We start from the raw sequence: 7,500 nt of genomic DNA on the forward strand, positions 1-7,500 counted from the left end.
ACTGCGTAAAGTAATAGGTCAAAAACCTAAACGCCTTAAGTCCTCGCCCCGTTCTGACTGGAATAAGATTTGGGAGGTGGTACAAAATTAATTGTATAATTGCAACGGTATTTTAGACCGAGCAATTTTATGTCGTATAGTGTTAATCAATTCATTTAACACGGAAAATAATTATAGACACGTAATTGCTCCAACACGAATATCTATAAATACATACATACACAAACGATACACATTATATATATTCTTAGGACAGACAGTATGTTTTCCCCAGGGATACGAGACCGACATTAAAATAAGGATAAGCATGTTGGAAAACAAAATGAGATTATGAACAAGTAAAATGGCACTTTCTCTAAAAAGAAAAGTATTTAATCACATAATTCCTACCCATTTTAAGTTATTCATCCGAAACTTGGAGTCTTACTAAAGCCTTAAAACATAAACTAGTACAACTCAAAGATATATGGAAACAACAATGATGGGAATAACACTAAGAGACAGAAAAAGAGCAACATGCATACAACAGCAAGACCAAAGTAGAGGATATTTTAACAAAATGTAAGAAAAAGAAACGACGTAGGCAGGACATACAATGAGACTGACAGATAATAGATGGACATTAGAAATAACAGAATGGGTCTTAGAGATTGCAAAAGAAGCAGGGGAAAGAAGAGAAGACGATAGTTGAGGAACTAAGAAAGTTTGCGGGTGTGGACTGGCATAGAAAGACCAAAAACAGACGCAAGAGGAAGGACACGTCTGAGGCCTTTAATTTGCAGTGGAATAGCGACGGCTGATGATGATGATAATACACACACACACACACACACACACACTATATATATATATATATATATATATATTATATTATATATATATATATGCATATACTGTATGTTATATATATACACATATATGTATATATATACACATACATGTATATATATATATATATATATATATATATATATATATATATTATACTGTAAGTATATATATATATATATATATATATATATATATATATATATATATATAAAGTATATGTATATTTAATATATATATACATATGTATAATATATTTATATATACACACATATATATAAATAAATATATATACATATATATACACAAATACATATATATATATATATATATATATATATATATATATATACAAATATATATATACATATATATATACATATATATATAGGCACTTCTATAGTCATCCGTTTACCATTGAAATATATAAGCAGAAGATTTACCAGCAACCTATCTTATCAGCCCAAGCCCCTGATAGGCTTCAAGATATTCCTCAAATCACAACAACCGACATTGCTTCTACTTACATAGGGCTATATATATATATATAATATATATATATATATATATTTATATATATATATATATATATATATATATATACATACATATATATTATACATATATTTAGTACATATATATATATATATATATATATATATATATATATATATATGTATATATATGTATATACCTATATATATAAATATATATATGTATATATATATATTTATATATATATATATATATTATAATATATATATATATATATATATATATAGATAATATATATACTGTATATATACACACCCAAGCAAACATCCTTCAATCTCTCCACCCAGAATATTCACATTCCATCATTTTTAATCCTTTTTCACATAACATACTACGCAGAAATAGTCAGCAACTGCAAGCGTGGTGATGAAAACAGGCCAAACCCCAAACATGAATAAGGACATGGTCTGAGGCATTTTTCCTGCAATGGACTAGAAACGTCAGCATCTGTTGTGTAAGTATATTATATATATTATATATATATATATATATATATATATATATATATATATATATATATGTATGTGTGTGTGTGTGTGTGTGTGTGTGTGTTGTGACAGGATTCTTATGCTTCGAATCGTACCTCTTGTAAAAGGTCATTACTAAAACTAACTAAATGATAAATGAACGGGGGAAGGGAAGTCATCTCCCTAAGAATGGATTACGGATATTTTTCCTGTCAATCACTCCACATCTATGTACATCGCCATTGGTGTATTTTCCAGCAATATTTAAGAATCGTTTGTAATAACTATTGTAAAAAAAGAAAAAAAAAAAGACAATGAAACAACATCCAACAGCTTTTGTAGATTTGAGAACAGAGCCTCAGAAGAATATTGGGTGTTAAATCATGGTGAGGGGTAGATGGGGATGGTTTGGGTATGCTCTTCACACTCCCCAAGAGATAGTTCACCAAACTTTCAAATGGGCTCCACAAGGCACTAGAAGAGCTGGAAGACCCAGGCCTACATGGCTGAGGACTATGAAGAGCGAAGTAGGAGATAATGAATGGAGAAGTATTGTTTTAAAAGCTTCAGATAGAGACGACTGGTGAAATATGACTGAGGCCCTTTGCGTCAATAGGCGTAGGAGGAGATGATGATGGTGAAAAAAGGAATTACTGATAAATTGTTAAAGGAATAGATCATGATGATCATGGAGGATAGAAAGGAAAAAAATACAGTAATGGAGGATAATAGAGTTTTTATAAACAAAAGAATAAACCTAAGAAAAAAAGAAATAAATTAATTAATACCACACATGTTTAAGTAAGGGAGGAAAAATTTGCTAATGACAAGGTTTCTCCTCAGTTTTACAGAGAGAAGTTGGAACTAAGAAGTTCATTTCACACATGGGGATCTGGTCACGTGATCTTGCAATTAGGAAAATTAGTCTTAACGAGGTTACGATCCTGCTTTTCTCAGAATTAATCCCATACTGCGAGAAAATTTTTGTCTTTTTTTCATCCTTCAACTGCTGAAGCGTGCAAGACCGCCTCCTGACTAGTACAGTGGTACGTTTTTGCCTAGCATTCGAATGGCAGCAGATCGATACCGGCCCGGGACCGTGAGTTTAAGCTGTTTACTGGGGAGGCCACTGCTATGGTAGGGCACCACAGTGGGGGGTTGGGCTTGCCCGGCTGACGTTCTGGTGAGCTTCTATTCTGATGGAACTGAAACCAGACACCTTTAACACCTTCACAATTTCCTAACATAGGTCACTTCTTATATACGCATTTTTTTATGCATAGTGATGCCATATGTTGGTATAGCAATGTATTGATGGTATATGGCTTTCCCTGGCGGTTACCAATCCAGGTTTTGACCAGACTTAACGAATTACTGCATGCCAAGGAAAGTTTTGATTATTTATTACTTCTCTTATAGTTTATCCATTTCTTTGTTTCCTTTCCTTACTGGGCTATTTTTTCCGTGTTGGGGCCCTTGGGCTTATAGCATCATGCTTTTCCAACTAGGGTTATAGCTTAGCTTGTAATAATAATAATAATAATAATAATAATAATAATAATAAATAATAATAATAATAAAAACAACAACAATAATAATAATAATAATCCAAAATTTGACCAGACCAAAACTTCCATTGTGTTGATGAATGTGTTATCAGTGGTATAGTGAACAGAGTACATACATATGTACACGAATTGAATATATATAAAAAAAAATTATTACCAGCAGCAAACAAAACAGACTAAAAGAGAAATGACCTAAAACATGTTCGAACCATAATAAGGAGAAAATTAATTGCAAGCGTCTAGCTGAAATGGCTATAATGTTCCTCTACTTATTTCTAGAAATTAGGGTCTGAAAGTGGAGGGTGTCAACCCATAAAGGCATTCAGGCAAGACAAAGACACAGCTGGCCTGCTGTGATAAAAGATGTCTGCATACGTTTTCAGGGTTAAAATATTTGCGATATATATCACCAAGAAAGAACATGAAATAAGGTGCTTACACAAACATATACACAGACAGTGTTTTGTGAATTTGTGTGGGGGGATTTATATATATATATATTATATATATCTATATATATATATATATATATATAACATATATATATATATATACATATATGTGTATTCATACATATATATATGTACACATACATACACAAATACAAATACACACACAAATACACATAACACACACACACACACACACACACACACATATCTATAATATATATATATATATATATATATAATATATATATATATATATCACTTTTTGAGTAGGGATACCTTAACGTGGTGACAGATATGTGTATAGCCACGATCAGCATAGCCGTATTAGTTAGCATCATCCATACTAGGTTGGTGTGCTGTGAGCGATCAGAACAGTCTCCCACCATCACAAGCGTGGTTATGCAATGTCCTAACCACAGACATAAATAAGGAAACGTCAGAGGCTTTTGTCCTGCATTGGACTAGAAAAGGCTTCTTTTGCTGCGTTGTATATATATATATATATATATATATATATATATATATATATATATATATATATATATATATATATATATACATATACATGTATATATATACATATACATGTATATATACATATACATATATATATATATATACATATATACATATATATATATATATACATATACATATACATATATATATATATATATATATATATATATATATATATATATATATATATATATATATAGTCAAAGCATGTACTGATTCTAAAGTCAAACCTATACGAGAATCAATTTCCAATTTGAAATGGGGGTATGAATTATCAAATACAAAGTCAACAGAAAAAGAAATATGGTCAAAGTTCAGGCAAAGTAATACAACAAACGTAAACAATATAAGGACAAAATTTGGAGAGTAAGAATCAGGTAAGAATATTAAGATGAACAATAACGGTAAATGAAACGAAATCGCGAACATCCGATTTGGGTGTTGCAGCTAAATTCACAATTTAAAACAGATAATCGCATGATTACATGTCTGACGCATTCGTAATTAATCCAGGAGCTCTCGTAATATCATAAAACGGACATAAAAATGACTTGGAATGTATATTATTACCACAATTATAATTAACATTAAAAATATACACACACGTGTATATATAAATGTATATATATATATATATATATATATATATATATATATATATATATATATATATATATATATACACATATAAATGGTCTTCCACTGTCTTGGGGTAGCGTTCTCTTGCTTGAGGGTACACTCGCGCACACTATTCTATCTTATTTCTCTTCCTCTTGTTATTTTGAAGTTTTTATAGTCTATTTATAAGATTTATTTTAATGTTGTTATCTTATATATATATATATATATATATATATATATATATATATATATATATATATATATATATATATATATACTGTATATATATACATACATATATATATATATATATATATATATATATATATATATATACATATATATATATATATACACACAGTATATGCTCTTCGCACTCCCCAAGAGAGATTAGTTCACCAAACGTTTAACTGGGCTCCACAGGATACTAAAAGAGTTGGAAGACCCAGGCCTACATGGCTCAGGACTATGAAGCATGAAGTCGGAGATGATGAATGGAGACGTATTGAGTTAAAAGCTCAAAATAGACACGGCTGGCGAAATCTAATCGAAGTCCTTTACGTCAATAGGAGTAAGAGATGATGATGATGATGATTGTTGTCTTTATCATTATAAACTAGTGTACGCGACCTGTAAAAATAACGGCTGACTATTTAGATGGATATACACAAACACACGCACACAGATATTCAACCCCTCCCCCCGTCCCTAACTACAACACGGCAGTTGTTGTTTCCGAGTGTACCTCTCTGGATAACACTCTCTCACTCATGGTTTTTTTTTTTTTTTTTTTTTTTTTGGGGGGGGGGGGGGGGACGAGGAAGACAATATATTTGACCGGACGATTTCCTCTGCAAATAACCGTGTCGTCCCTACCACGCAAGGTCACAACATCTAATTTACCTTCACCACGAACTAATGATTTTTTCATCTGATGTCATCCCTAAATTTGAGAGAGAGAGAGAGAGAGAGAGAGAGAGAGAGAGAGAGAGAGAGAGAGAGAGAGAGAGAGAGAGAGAGAGAGAATCGTATTCTTAAGACAGATAACAAGACGTTCCTTTCATGAAATGCCCATTCATGTTTATTTTCAATAAAAAATTTCATCGTTCGCGTGTAAAAAGTTCGAAGATGCATGAAATCTTGGACCGAGAGACCGGGTTAAAGACTGTTTTATAATTATGTCCAAATCCTGGGTTAATGACGAGTAATCTAAAAGCTTTTAAGAGAGATGAAGCATCAACACTTTTCAAAAATAAAAAAAATTAGATATAATTCTATGAGTGCCAAGTCAAAGTAATTAAAATAGCTCATGAGTGCGCCAAGTGCTGTAATAGGGGACTGATGTTACGGCCTATGAACTAAAATAAACAACAAAAGGCTAAATGAAGTAACAATAGGTACCTACTACATAAATAGTAGACAAGACTTTACAATACATCTATATATATATATATATATATATATATATATATATATATATATATATACGACATAAATATACACACTTAAATATGTATATATATATATATGAATATATATATACATATATATATATATATATATATATATATATATATATATATACATATATATATAAATATATATATATACATATATATAAAATATATATATACATATACATATATATATACATACATATACATACATATATATATAAATATATACAGCATATATATATATATATATATATATATATATATATATCTATTTATGTCCATTTATCTAACTATATGTATCATTATAAATATATATATATATATATATATATATATATATATTATATATATAATATATACATACATATATATACATACATACATATATATAATAATAATAATAATAATAATAATAATAATAATAATAATAATAATAATAAAATTTCCATAGCAATTTACAACAAACCTTTACCACATAAAAACCCAAATGCCACCACGATACCCTAAGTTCAATTTATTGCAAGAACCTAACCAACAGAAAAAACTAGAGTATTGTCTCTCGGTTCTATATTTATCCTCAGAAATGCAGACGAGAATAAAATTGCAACAATACTATACCCTTCGTGAGGCTGATTGAAACAGGCAAACCTTCGTGAATTGATGTAAACAAAATTGGTAGTATGAAATCAAAGAAGAGTTTCCAAAATAAATTTCATTCACTCACTCATATTGTGAGGTTGAATCTAGTTAGGAAATTATACTATCTAAGTAAAGATTCTAAGTTTTATTGTAGGCATGAAGCTGCCAGCCAAATTGCCCAAATAAAAACAGGTCAATATTAGCATTGACAGTGTCACGCACAACTGAGGTCACCTGACTTAGTTTCTGAAGGGATTTGACCATTTTTTGACATAACAGACAGAGACAGAGGTATGGAAACTAAAACTGGCCATGAATGTTTTTATGTTGAACAGTTTAGCTCAAGTCTCACATTAGTGTTTATATATGAAAGATCTATATCAATGTTACTGTT

At 29.9% G+C, this 7,500-nt stretch overlaps 1 protein-coding gene across 3 annotated transcripts in view; it reads right to left on the minus strand.

The window, feature by feature from the left end:
* Cbs (Cystathionine beta-synthase) overlaps positions 1-7,500 on the minus strand; it is a 250,765-nt gene that overhangs the window by 165,076 nt on the left and 78,189 nt on the right. The gene's annotated exons all lie outside the window — the stretch shown is intronic.

This window comes from Palaemon carinicauda, chromosome 3, assembly GCF_036898095.1.
Source record: "Palaemon carinicauda isolate YSFRI2023 chromosome 3, ASM3689809v2, whole genome shotgun sequence".
Taxonomy (NCBI): domain Eukaryota; kingdom Metazoa; phylum Arthropoda; class Malacostraca; order Decapoda; family Palaemonidae; genus Palaemon; species Palaemon carinicauda.